A 14673-nucleotide genomic window follows, 5' to 3' on the forward strand; every position below is an offset into this window, starting at 1 on the left:
GAGGCAGACGTAAAATCTGATTCTTGTACCAACAGACGATGTGGATGGAAGCTGATCACACTTCTGACAACCAGTCATGGCACAAAGAAATAAAGAAAAGTTTGGGGATGGTGATGATGTTGTACAGGATCAAATATTTAAAACAAAGCTTTAAATATAAGCTTGATCATGTTATTATAAACTGATATAGACACATCCAGACCAACCAGTTTTCAATGTTTTAACCCAGAGTACCAACACACTAACGCTAGTATCTAAATATAGGTTTTCACCTTTTGTGTTGTGAAAAACGTGATGTTCGAGGAAATAATCAAGTTCATTTGATAAACAATAACGCATTGTTGGGGTTAGATAGTGAACACCATATTCGTTAGACATGTGAAACAATGATGGGCCAAGACTGGGTAAAACTTTTTCAGGACGGGCATACAACGCTGAAGCTAGATAGCTCTTATATCATGCGCATGTGATACGCGAATCCAGTCGGGTCCGGCCTCGTTGTTTGTAGTCATGGAAACCCCTGATACGATATAACTATAAGTACTTCATAAAACAGTATCAAGACAAATTATTGTTCACATTTTGTTTATACTGACTGCAATATTTGTATTTTTACCCGTCAGATCAGAATGTTCAATTATGTAATATTCTCGCGAGAGCGAGATCATATGTGTGTTTATAAATAGAAACAGGAGGTCAGTCCATATTGTGTCATAAGGAACTATTATCGTTAGGTGAGTTGTGGATCACTAATCTTTTAAGGATTAACATGGTAATTTATTGTTACTTTACCTCAACCACGCTGCACGATAATCCGACTTTGTTTTAGAATATGCCCTGAAACGAAACGGGCCATTCTTTTTTTTCATTTTTCAGTGGTGACGACTGTACTGTGTACAAGACCGTTACAGCCACTTGATGTTAGATCGGAAATGAGTATTGATAGACACAACGATATCTACCCATAGCTCCTTTCGTTTCAGAAATGTGTTAATTTTAGACAGATTACGCATTCGTGTCCGTATAGAATTTCACCTTGTAAAGAATTAATTGCTTTGTTGATAAACACTTATAATGCAATCCAAGACTTGATCTGACAATATGGAGACGTTCACACACTCTGATAGTCAGCTGGCCATAAAGGTCGTGTTTCGAACAGTTTGTAGAACTGTTTTGAAATAATGAATCTCCACTTCTTCCGCCAGAATTTAAGCCTGCCTTAAACACATAACACGAAAAGCCCATACTTCCTGAACTCTTCTTCATTATCTTATTATTCCACCACCTTGAAGGTTCACTTCCCAACATTGTGATAATGGTTATGTTTGGACATTTGGAGGAATTCTATTGAATTAATTGAACTGTTGGCAATGGTTACATTTGTCTCTGCCTTCAAGTCATAGCATGAAAATACTAAACTTCCTTATCTATATTTGAGTGTCTTATTCCCACCACCTTGACAATTCACCTCCCAATCTCTACAGACCTCAGACCTCTATCATTTGTCTGTAGACTTCAGTACTTCCAGAATCAAAGCCCAGCAAAGGTTAACAAGATTATAGTGGATTCACTTCATATTGTTTCCAAGGGGGTTAGAGCTTCCTGAATTTCCCACTTCAATCTATTTTGAGGGTGGTTACTATTTCCAGAGTCTTTCCACTCAAGTTTTTCCAGTTGGTTTAGAAGTTCCAATATCTTACCATTTCAAGGTTTTACTCCCAAGTGGTTTATGGCTTCTTGAATCTTCCCATTTGAAATTATGTGAGGGCTGTGAAGCTTCACACAGAATCTACTTCAGAACCCACACTTTGGGTTTCAGTCGTTGAGTCATTTCATTCATTTGTGACTAAAAGGGTAACAAAGAAATTATTATCCTGAAGCAAGTGGGTCATATGACTTAAACAAAACTCATGCAAAATACAAAGTTTCACACTCTTTTTGTATCAGTTGTATGACACACTAAAGATGTACATCAATTCAAACATCAGTTCAAAATTTGGATCAGAAGTTTGCTGTATGTGAATACATAATGCACAACCGCAATCATAAGATTGTATGGGACAACACCAGGAGATTAGTTAGGAACGTTAATGACTTCAAAAGATGCAAGCTCCTAGAAGCCATTGCAATCAAACGGAACAAACCCTCGATCAACAGAGACAGTGGTGTTTGCCTACCCAATGCATGGAAGCACCTTATCCTCAGTAACTAACCTTTATCTAAACATCTTTACCTGTAACTCGTTAACCTAATTAGCCTATGAAACCACCAATAAAACCTGCACACCAATCAGGTGAAGCCTGTACATCAATCAGTCGAAGCCTGCACATCAGTTCCTAGAAACCTGTATATCTTGTTACCCATTGTTATCTGTCTACTGTTGTGTGTATATATACCACATCCCTTTAGTTTTACCATCACTTCACCAGAAGAAGAGACTAGTAACACTCTCGAAACGTTGTGACCTTGTATCATAGAGAAGTTGAACCATAAGGTATATTGAGTTCAGCAGAGTTTAGTCAAGGCCTTCTGTCTCCAGGGTTTTTGATGTCGTGATGGCACCCTAGCAATTTTCTCATTTCAAATTTGACTATGGTGTTGTATCTTTCTCCTTTTGGGTTAGTGTTGTGAAGTGCAGAAATGAACCTTCTGGTGCTTGATTTTCTTAAGGGTGTTCGCATATATTTACAATGTACTTTAAACACATGGCTGATGTTAGCTACAATCTTTCTCCGTTAAGTTGACACAAGGTGTCATAAAGATGGCATGCACAGGCAGCAATATTGGTTAAAAATGTGTGATGCCCATCTGTATTGTCTCCTACTGTGATATGGGATCTGTCTAGGATTATTAACAAGTTCCCCTGGTTGGCAGTTTGAGAAAAAACATTATTTTGTTCAAAAAGTGGGAGTTTTTTTTAAATTGCTCTTCATGCATTAAAATATTTTACACTTTTATTGGTGATGTCATTGAAACATAGCAATGAGATCGGATGTAAGAAGTGTGAAACCTGTAATTCCATTTGCGGATTTTTAGATGAGTTTTGCTGCAGACTTAGAGCCAAATGTCAGTCCCAGAACATTTCTTGGTAAACCTGGTGGTATTACAGAAATAATTATGTAAAGCCATTTTCAGTCAACACGTTCACTGTTGTCATTACCAAATCATGTTAATAGTAATATTAAGAAATTCAGGAACTCCAGAGTCAAGTGGTGTCAACCAACCTCAATGTCCTAATGCACCCCCGTGGATTTATTACCCTGCTAGAAGGTATCAGTAAGACTGCATGGACTTTCTGGAATCTACCTCGAGGTACATTTCTGGCAACTGTTCAGATCTCACCCAGATTTGGGAACATGCCAACATTCTTTCAGGTACTAGATGGTAAGACTGGTGGACAGATTGAAATATCTGGAGATTGTTCATATTCAGTAGTCATGACAGATTTCATTAAAATTAATATACACTAATCCTAGTAATGGACAAATTGTTTAAATATATATTTTATTACTCGCCCGTTGAAGATAAGGCAGTGTAATATTTTCACGGCAATATTACACTAGTGTAATACCGCTTGACGTATGATGTCAAAATGGTTCAAAGTTGTGACGTCACAATGCTAATGCCGATGTCTTAGTTTTACTAGCCCTTGCTTGACTCAGAAAGCTGAGAGTGGTCACACTGTAGGGAATTTCACGGCAGTTTCTGTCAATTTATGTTGGCGAGTAATAAACAGAATACTAAACTCGCTTCCGTGAAATATCATTTTTATTAAACTCATTGAAGATTTAGTATCAATCTCGCTTGCGTTCATTTGATACCAAATCATTAACTCGTTTAATAAAAATGGCACTAAACGGAAGGTCGTTTAGTATCCTCTATAAATGGATATCATAAGAAGAGTCACATGTCCAGGATATTATGTCTAGTGCAGTAGACAGGGCCCTTTTATTGTGGACACAATGAACTGTAAAGAGTTTGTTGATAGTGTTTAGGGCTGTTCACCCAGGGCTGCAGAATAGTTTCTGCTAGATGAATAGGTTTTTGGTGTTTTCTATGCCCTTTACTTTTGAAAATTTTCTTATCCCAGTATCAGAAGATCTGGTGACTGAAAATGCCTTGTCAGTCGTCGTATTTTAGTGTTTGTGCTCCAAATGAGTCACAACACATCTATCTAGCCAAGTTCACATTAATGGATTTTGTTGTCTGACGCACAGATGTTCATTAAAATGACCATTGTTTTTGTTCTTGCTGATCATGTTTGATCATGGTTGATATGAGCTAATGTGCAGCAACAAGGCATAAGATATTATTTGTCATGTAAAACCATGCAGAGTGTATTCTGGGAGGTTTAAGATCTCTAGACATGTTTTGGAGGCCAGAGTGCTGCTGCCACACCCTAGAAGTTAGTTAATGTTGACAGTACCAGGTCAGCGTGACCTGGCAGTGAAACACACTCTAACCTTTCTCAGTTTCAGCATCAGTAAATACCTAGGTGTAACATAAAGGTGTGAATGCAGTAATTGCATGGTCTTTGTGCAAGGTGTACTGATGGGAAGTGATACAACAGTAAAATATCACCACTATGGAATTGTCAGACAGTTGTTGGAATACCTGTTGGGCCAGGTAACTTTTTACCTGTAAATATGTTCAACCCTGCTCTCAGAAATAAATGTGCAAGAGACTTTGCCAAATATGTTTTAGTCCACACGTGCAAACCTGGCTATGAGCTATTATTTGTAGGTTTTGTTGCTGTCAGTTATTATTAGACTGTTACTAGCTGAACTTGCTAGATTGAAAATAATTCTGCTTAACTTGGGCTTCAGATTAGAATAAATGTATGTTGTATGTATGGCTTTCATCATAAGATGAGTAATTTCACATTTAAACACTTAGTGAGTGAGTGTGGTATAATGTCTCCTTTTCTGCAATATCCCTGCAGGGGACATCGGAAATGGGTTTTGTGCATTGTATCCATGTGGGGAATTAAACCCAGTTATTTGGCATGGCAAGTAAACTTTTTCAACCACTAGGCTGCTATGTTGTGTCAAAGGCATTTAGAAGTTGGTGGAATCAAACTAAAATTGCTTTATGGTTCAACTTAAATAACAAAGAAGTTGAACCATAAAGCATTTTTAGTTAGTTTCACTAGGCTACTCCTTTAACTTTATTAAAGTGTGTTTTACCAAATCAGCAACCTTCTGATTGATTGAAAATATGTTTTTCCAATCAATAATTATTTTTTATCCTTCTTTTGATCAATTTAGTGATATTTCCGATCATCGGAACACGACAACCACACACTGCCACAGTTGTACCTCTGATTGATATTTGATATGTTAGGTAGGTTCAACTGCAGCAGGTGCAGGTCTCACATTCAAGTGCAAGTAACCCATGAATTAAGATCAATAAGGCATAAGAAATGATCATGTTGATTACACAAGGCTGAACAGGCATGCATTGTAACAGTGGTGTGTGGTCGTGTGCAATGAGCACAGGTCACACACAACTTAAAATGAAACAACATTGATAATGGAGAATCTTTGGATGGGTGACCACATTTGTGAGCTTGACTCCTGAGAGTTTCTGAGACTTATGTTATAGGGACTTCTGTGCTACAGTGAATCACATGTATTCACTTTAACACATGTGGTCTCAACTGAGGCAAGTGAGTTTGTTTAGAATTGCCTCTTTACATCTAGCAGTGAATGGGTGCCAAGTGGGATGTGATGTCATATGACTGGTAACCGTCTAGCACCTCACAAACAGCTGAGTAAGTTTGGGTTGTAGTGCACACTGATCAACTGACCAGGTAATAATGTTATTACTTTCAGCATACACCTTGTGTATAGAACTTAGAACAAGTCCACACATTAACATTTACTAGTCTTTGTCATATTTAAGCTGAATATTAAACACTGACTTGGGTTGGGGGCTGCTTAAAGTTCAGAGTTCATTACAGACTGAACATGCAGTGGCATTACCATGAATGACTTGTGATGCTGAGAACCCTTTCTTGTCAATTTGAAGATGTCAAGTGTCAGGCTACTACATTACCTATTCTGCTGACATCCCTATATACTGAATACTTCCTTTTCTGTTGCTTGTTCCTTGTTTACATTACTTGTCTGTATTTTCTGTACCTTTACTGGACTGGTCTAACTAGAAATGTGTGGTTTGACTAGTTTGGCCAAAGTGTACATGTACTTACTGTGTACAGGTTAGGTTTCCTTGTGTATGTTCAGTTTCAGGTCTGTTCATGAAAGGTCACATGCAACGTAAAACACAACTTTGCGGATTCTGATTCCTTTAGGTGTGACTTACCAAAACAAATCATCAAAAATGCCAATTCAACCTGTAAAGTTGGGGAAAAAAACGATGAAAACAAATATTGATTGTGATAAGCAGTCACAGAGAGAACTCAGTATCTGGTATATTGACACCTATATGTCTGCCTGCCTGTCTGCTAATGACAATGTGCAATGCACAACTTCAATCACTGACCACATGCAGTTTGAAATTAACATCTATCAGGCATGCAAATCATAAACAAAGAGCCATCTAAACATATCAACAAAAGAACCAGTGGCCAATGAAAAGGTTTCATTAAACTTGAATGCACACCCACCGGCTCTGACTGGGTTCTGATCCATGGCTGCTTCGTTTTGAGGGAGGTGAACCCAAGTACAAATTATTGCACATTTGTTTTGCGATTATACACTTATAATTTTATTTGTTTCTTCTTAATCAGGACCCGTGAAGGTCCCAGGGTAGAATAGGCCTTAAGCAACCCATGCTTGCCATAAAAGGTGACTATGCTTGTCGTAAGAGGCGACTAACGGGATCGGGTGGTCAGACTAGCTGACTTGGTTGACACATGTCATTGGTTCCCCATTGCGCAGATCGATGCTCATGTTGTTGATCACTGGATTGTCTGGTCCAGACTCGATTATGTACAGACCGTCGCCATATAGCTGGAATATTGCTATGCGCAACGTAAAACTAAACTCACTCACTCACTCACTTCTTAATCAGCAATACATTTTATATATCATGATTTAAGAACTACAGTTCGCTCTACCACCATGTATAGTGTAATAAAGCACACTTTCGCCCTGAACTATTATATTGTTAAAGCACGAGGACGCAAGCATCCTCATGCTTTAACTATTTTTCTACTTTTCTGAGATGCCATATTTAATAATTTCTAAGCCTAATTTTGATTAATCTATGGCAGAAAACAAACAACGGTGTCTGTGACCAAAATTAGGAATCCTCGCACAGGGCTAACTGACGCGCTGTTCTTTTGACGTGTCAGCCCCCTACGTTAAGACAAACGTTACTAGAGGAACAAATGATGAACAGTTTGATGAAGGTTTATGTTTGGGATAAATATCTTCTCTAGATCATTTTAATTGCATCTGTGATTCTCTTAAACCATTCAATGCAAAATGACTGTCTCATTTCTACTACCAACGAAAGTTTAGATCAGTACATTCAGCGGTAGCTGAATAGTCATGCGACATTCCACGATTGCATGGTGGGAATGTAAACATTGCAAACATGACCGTGTCTCTGTAAAGTTTTGAGTCGAACTATAAAGCATTTTATCCTTCAGCAAACATAAACATAATGTTTCCACTGGTGATGTTAGCTGTTTGATGCAACTGCAAATCAAGAAACGGGATGCGACGAAGCAGTTTACTGAGGGAGGCTGTACAAGGCGATGGCAACTGACATCCATCGTGACATCGGCTACATTGTGACATAATGCAAAAAAGTTTGATTACGAGGGGGCAGACTGGAATGGCACAGCGACGACAACACATTGTGACGTAATTCAAAAAGTGCACATTATTGTCTGATAAAGTGTTGTCGGCACCTTTGATCTTTCACCGAAGCATCTTAGAATAAGTGATAACTGTGTGTTAATTATGTTTGATTTTTTGTTTGCATGTGACCTTTAACAGACACCATTGGTGATACCCAGCTAGTCCTTTGATCATTTTTGACTTAAGTTTATGTAAAGTAACCAGATTTGATATAAAGCATGATTAAACAGCTATTCACTGTAGATTTTACTAGAGTCATAGACATAGATGTTTGAATAATGTAAATTTACACAGCTAGTCCTTCTGGACATAACCACAGCCATATGACTGGAGTATTGCTGAGAATGGCTTTAAACAGCAAACCAACCAACCATATGACTTGTGCCAGGAGACAAATGTCTGTGTCTTACCCTGCCGACTATATAAAGTATATTGACAATGTTGTCAAGATGCAAGTGTGGGTTCACATGGCTAATTTTGGTTACTGCATACTGGAAACCTTATCAAGATGACAGTGTCTTGTTCTAAAGAGAAAAGAAAACCAACTTAATGACCAAAACTTAAAATTCGTTCAAACATGTCCATTGTATATGATTCTCTATGGAGTGTGAAATATTTGTTATTGACTAACAAGCTGTTACCACAGATTCACCAAGCTTTGAACACAGATGACATGGTCATTGTTTGGGGTGATTTCATCAAAACCTGTCATTGAGAAGACACAGTAATCATTAATCATGACATAAGCAAAGCAGTGGGAGTGAGACATAAGTTTGTCTCGTTAGTGCAGGTGTGAAATACCTGTCCAATTTGCAAGAAGGAGACTGCGTATTGCACCCTCAACCTCATTGTAAGCTGTAGTGTTGCCAGTGTTTGCCCAGGAGGTAGGGAAGTGTGTGCAAGGAACAGAACACACTTCTCACCTAGGCAGGTCTCTTGTGTTGGTGTGTCAGCATGAACCATATCAGGGTCTAGGCTTGGCGAGTTGGCACGAGTTGGCATTTGTAGGTTCAGATGCTTGTGAAGGCCTCCAGATCTAATGTTTCATGTCTGGTGCACAGTTTGGAATTGCTTTTTGACAGTCGTCTTTAGACTGCGGCTTATATTTGATGGCTTATTTCTGAACATCTAAAGTATCACTTAACATTCTTAACATTACACTTTTCAGGTTATTCAGTATCTTGGTATCTCATTGCCTGTCATATTGCCTGTGCTGGTTTCTATTTTCCATTTAAACTTTAACATTTTCAACACTTAATTGTGATCACAGAGATGCATGTCTTGATTTGTAGAAATATCCACTATGAAGAGTCTGCCCAAACCATCTCTATGATAGTCAGTAAGTTTATTTGGTGCCATTGGTTGGGATAGGGATCAAAGGAAGAGTTACTGGGAAAGGGTTGTGAGAAACACTCTCTTTAAGGTAATGCCTTCTATCGAGAAAAGTATATTCAATGTATAATTCATATCCAGATTTCCAGAAATTGTGGGTGTCACTGAGATATCTTATGGTATTTGAATGTAGTGCAAGATGCAGTTAGGTTAGCTTACATGGTTAATGCATGTCATTGTATTTTAGTTTTTTTTTTATTGATGCCAGTGGTGTCAGTCACTGGATTGTCTGGTCCAAACGTGATAATTTGTCGACCTCTTTCATGTGGCTGCAGTATTACTGCATGCAGCATTAAATGGTTAACAAATAATGTGACCCACTGAACTTTCAAATACGTTTTTTGTCATTTCACTGTCATTTTGTGTTGTCTACATAACTCTGATACATGATAGAGGTTAGTGTTTTATTGTTGCCCTCACAAGTGTGCTCACCAGATTAAAGAACAGTTTAGGCAGATGGTATATCAACATATAGTTGGTCCCCAACAATCTGTGTTTGTTGTAGGTGGTGATCAAACATATCGGTAGGTCAGACCCATACAATCAGTCACTAGATTGTCATGTCCTCACTTAATTATTTACGGTCAACATTGTACAGCTGGGATGTTACTGACTGAAGCCTTGAACAACAAACAAACAAATCTTATCTTAATAGGCTTAAGATCACACAACCTGCTCTCTCCCCACCATCGCCACCCCAATCCCAGGTTATCTCCCTTACTTTTACTGATGTTTCCCACAGAGGAGTTTAAGAGCTCACAGCCACCATGTTATTTATATCATGTCCTCAAGATATCCATTGCTCTCCTTATCATGCCTTTGAAAGTTAAAACATTCCCCAACCCATTTCTTAATTAAGTCAGGAAAGATGCCCATGTTTCTTTTAACCAGACAAGATGACAAACTGATTTAGCAACATACCAAATGAAATTCTACAGCAGTTGCTTCCCATGCTATTTGTATACCTCAATCCGTCCACCAAGTCTAACGAGTGTATAATTGAGCCTAGTTAGGCTGTATATAACTAGGTGAGGTTGATAAGCAAGGCATGTGAGGGATGTGGTTTCTCTTGGGTGAAGGGGCAGGGGAGGCAACCCTGGGTGTTGAGAGGTGGAAGCTTGCTGGGGAGGCTGACACGCTCCTGCCCTGATAAACTGGAGAGGCCAGCGGGAACTGGAGCCACCTGCCTCAGATAACCAGCCATGGATTGGTTACAGAAACACAGTTCTGCTCTACTTTATATTCCAGTAGACTAACAGCTGGTCTGCGAATTGAACTTATTTACAGAAAAAAGGTTCATAGTAAAAAAAACATAAAATATGAAGAAAAGGATCCCTGAAACCTTCATTCCAGAAGCTGCAGAAATCTAGAGTTGCCACATTTTCTTGTATTGTGAAGATAGATTTTTGACCACATTTTGAGGTGGGCTGTGCATTGTTCCGAAAATGAGTTGCCTCCCTTTGTGTTCCACAAAATGTCAATTCCTGTATTGGTTTAGGCTTGGTTTGTTACCCCCCTCTCTCTCTGTGTGTGTTTGTGTTTGTGTGTGTGTGTTGCTTTGTGTTGTGTCCCTTGATTGCTCTGCAGACTAACGTATGTCTCAATTTTCATGCAGATTGTTCTTATCCTGACATTCCTGTTGTAATGTCTTCAGCATCAATATTGGTCACAGAATTTGAGGCATGAGAGTTGAAAAGTTGCAAGGAGCTACATAAAAAATAGTATGTTCAAGGAGTGACATTGTTGACCAAGCTGCTATCTCAACCAGATAGAAACTTGAAGGTTTTGTGTAGTATGTTCAAGGGGCATTTGTAAAGATTTTCTTGTGTTTTACTAAGCAGCTGGTAGGATCCTAAAACGATGACAGGGATTGTATTACTATCCAATATCAGTAATAGTTTTCTCTTAGATTGATGAGGTCACATAAGCTGTCATTTCCCAGTCTCCTTTCACACCTTGCCAGAGGTTGTTGTCAATGTTTACTCTAACATTGTATCAGAGCAGAATTACATCTGCATATACAGTTTTCTGTCCCTTGTGAAAGAAACCTGAAACATCTTCATGAAAGGTTTAGAACTAGCAATAATACTTCTTCGCTGACTGATGAACATAGTTCATCTTCACCATGTGGATGGATTATCAACTATACACATTAGGCCTTGTTGCTCCTTGCTCAATCCGTAGAAAGATTCAGTGGTGTCCCCAGCAAAGTTCTTCATTGCTTTACCATCATAATAATGTGATTGACTCTTGCCTGTACTAAGTTGCAGCATTGCCTCACAATTATCCTGGTTATGTCTGTCCAGTGGGTTTACTATGAATTTAACCCTTTAGTTACCATTTTTCATTTCCTTAGGCTGGCTTAGATCTAAGAGCGAAAGCCCCCAAAGCATCTATTTTTCCCCTTTCAATTGCTTTAATTCCATTTTCTCAGTAGTGAAATAATAGCCTGAGCTTGTGCCATTCTTAGGTCTTGGGTCAGTCCCACAATGTGATCATAGTACTCAGACAATCTGAGGTCCATGTCAAAGAAACTTAGAAATGGAGTTGCGATCTTCATAGCTCTACATTTGTGTAGTGGAAAGGAATGCTGTGAAAAGGGCATCTGAATGTTCATCAGGATTCTCTTACAGAATTATTTTTATTTAAGCATCTAGATAAATTTATTACAATGCAAAATGTTATTTTAGCAGACTGAAGAGTGATTATTCAGGCCAGGAGACCCCACAAGGTCCTATAATTGCCTGGACAAAGGCCATTGTTTGCTTGAGATTGTTTGGACATTCCCTTACTGATCTGACACTTGGCTGATTTTATCATGTTTGGTGTTTGGGGACAGTATGAAATAGTATGCACCACCTGTGATGATGAACCTGTCCTGTGTTGTCACGTCTACACTGTTCCAGATTTTGACATGTTTGCCTGTATGCATGACATGTTAGTTCAAACATGGTGAAAGTAAATATTTAAACAAAATTAGTTCATTCATGTTTATTGATAGTATTGAGATATGGTGTTGACATCAGTGCTTGTGTGTTGGTATGGCAAACAGATTTTCTGACATTTTTGATGTTTTGAAGCCAGGGTTTTCCTAAACCGTTTAGTAAGATCTCAAGGGCAGTGTGACTTCCAGGAAATTACTTCTCAGAATGTTCAAGTATAACAAAAATATGGAAGTCATAAGTATCGGGAAAACATCAGCAGATATCAAGTATAAATTTCAAACATTATTTACATCAACTATCAGATATATTTCATGAAATGTTATGGCTTCCCGTGGGAAAATGCAAATAATTTGATGTCTGCTGAAAGTGAAATTCCAAAGTTAAGAAGAAAAACAAAAAGAAAACAAAAGCTAAAAATACATGTTATAATTTTTGGCACAAATTATCCATGGCTTCTAATGGGATACACCCAAGTGTAGATATCATGTGAGAACAAGTCTTCAGCACCCTGCACATTTTGTAGAGGCAGCCAAATGTTTTCATGTACTTTGTTGATTTGTTTGTTCTGTGCAGTACAGATCACTTGATTCACCAACCCAGACTTTCAATATTGACAGGCCACAACCATCTACATGATCTAATATTGTATTATTGCAGTGTTGAGAGTTCAGTCGTGAAATAACAATGAGCTGGACATGCTGATGTAATGTATGATACAGCATTACTATGATCATTGCCTTTCTGGAAGCATGATTTTTTGTATGAAGTCTGTAAAATTGTTGTTACAAATAACATAATATATGTACATTTTATCAAAGGCAATGTTCTTATCAGTGAGATAAATACTGTCCCTGCTAGATGACAACTTGTGTATTGTAGTATCTATTTACTCACCATGCGCTCATATTGAGAAGAGATTCACTGTAACTTGTGTCATATGTTGTATATGTTGTACATCCTATACATATATATTTCGTATATGGGCCACTGGCCTTCATGCAATAACCTGATTGATTGATTGATTATAAAGATATCAGCTGTACATTGCATCGTGATGAAATATGTATTGTAGTTCACCAAAGCAGGAAGTGTTTTAACTAGGTCAACCAATATTAAAATAGCTGAAACATTATATATTGAGGGTGATACATGCAGGTTTTATTTGCAGTGTGTTTGGAATGTAGAAAACAACTCTCAGAATTTTATAGAGTATCTTTAGTTATGAGGTAGTTTCTAGTGTGAATATAGGTCATTCCAACCATTAAGATTCGCATTAAAACAACTGCAATGCCCTTGGGATAACATAGATAACACACTGATGTGCATGCATGAACACTACGTGCTCCAGTTCACATAAGATATATTTTTAACTGAGTTCTTCCTAACTCTGTTGGTTGTATTATGGCTTATATGTGATCAACAAATGATGTTATTACCTAGTATATTATTGTTGGGTGTAGATTAGGCTAACACTTATTCTCTCATATAATTTTGATCGTAACAAATAAACCCATTTAAATTGAAAGTGAGCCCCAGTGAGATGGGAAATTCAGAATCGGAGGAAATTAACTTTGAAAGAAAGACTATAGACTACCAACTTGTCTCTTAAATGAACATATTTTACATTGAAAAAGCTCATAATAAAACAAATAAAATATAATGAAAAGGAGCCCTGAGACTTTCTGAAGCTGTGGAAATGTAGACTTGTAATATTTTCTAGACTTGCTTAGGATTACTTGATATATTTTCATCTGGGTCTGTATGTTAGACTAGGATGGTTTGTCAGTAGGATAGTGTGGTCCAGGGACTGTCAGCCAGTGTAATTTATAGGTTTATATTCTTAGTTCCCAAGCTGATAGTGTCTGTAGGCATCCACATGATAAGGACCACTTCTTTTTGTATAATGTTTGAAATAGATAGTCAAGGAAAGAAAACTACCTAAGAGTTAGGTGTCAGTTACAGTTGACATAATTTATGTGGTGACTGCCTGTATTCTTCTGGGTAGTAATGTCTGCAATTGTAGTCAGCTTGTCACTAGGTTGACTAGAATATCAGACAACTTGGTGCCCTGTTCCAAATGTTCAAATATAATTTTTTACAGCTGCTGTCTTGCAATGGTCATTTTTCTATTTGTTCATACTTAGTAGTGTTGAGAAATGGTTAAAATCTCACAATTGATGATTGGTTCAACGAGGTGCTTGCACACTTGATCACTACGACCAATCTGTGCGATTATTTTGATTAATCGGAACACTACTAGTATTCAGTTATAAGAGGTATACCTTTCCATTTGGCATCCTTCACTGCTTGATAAGTGTGTAGTTCCTGTGGTATCTGCCAAACGTCCATGGTGGACATTGATGTCTGATATACATAGCTCTGCTAAATTACAGCTATTGTGCAAGCACTCTAACCAATGGTAGGAACCTGACTCTCCAGGTTATCAGAGGAGCTGAGATTGAGATAGACACAGTGTTTGTCTGTTTTTCCAGTACTGATTTGGC

At 38.0% G+C, this 14673-nt stretch overlaps 1 protein-coding gene across 4 annotated transcripts in view; it reads left to right on the plus strand.

The window, feature by feature from the left end:
• Positions 1-661: 661 nt before the first annotated feature.
• Positions 662-14673, plus strand: part of LOC137256625 (dnaJ homolog subfamily B member 6-like) — a 59387-nt gene continuing 45375 nt past the window's right edge. For 3 of the 4 annotated variants that reach the window (XM_067794516.1, XM_067794514.1, XM_067794519.1), the window contains exon 1: positions 667-734. The gene's annotated coding sequence lies outside the window, so the exon portion shown is untranslated. Of the gene's footprint in view, positions 735-14673 lie in introns of all 4 variants that reach the window. The other variant, XM_067794510.1, reaches the window with a different exon arrangement.

The sequence above is a fragment of the Haliotis asinina genome, chromosome 11, assembly GCF_037392515.1.
Source record: "Haliotis asinina isolate JCU_RB_2024 chromosome 11, JCU_Hal_asi_v2, whole genome shotgun sequence".
In the NCBI taxonomy this organism is placed as follows: domain Eukaryota; kingdom Metazoa; phylum Mollusca; class Gastropoda; order Lepetellida; family Haliotidae; genus Haliotis; species Haliotis asinina.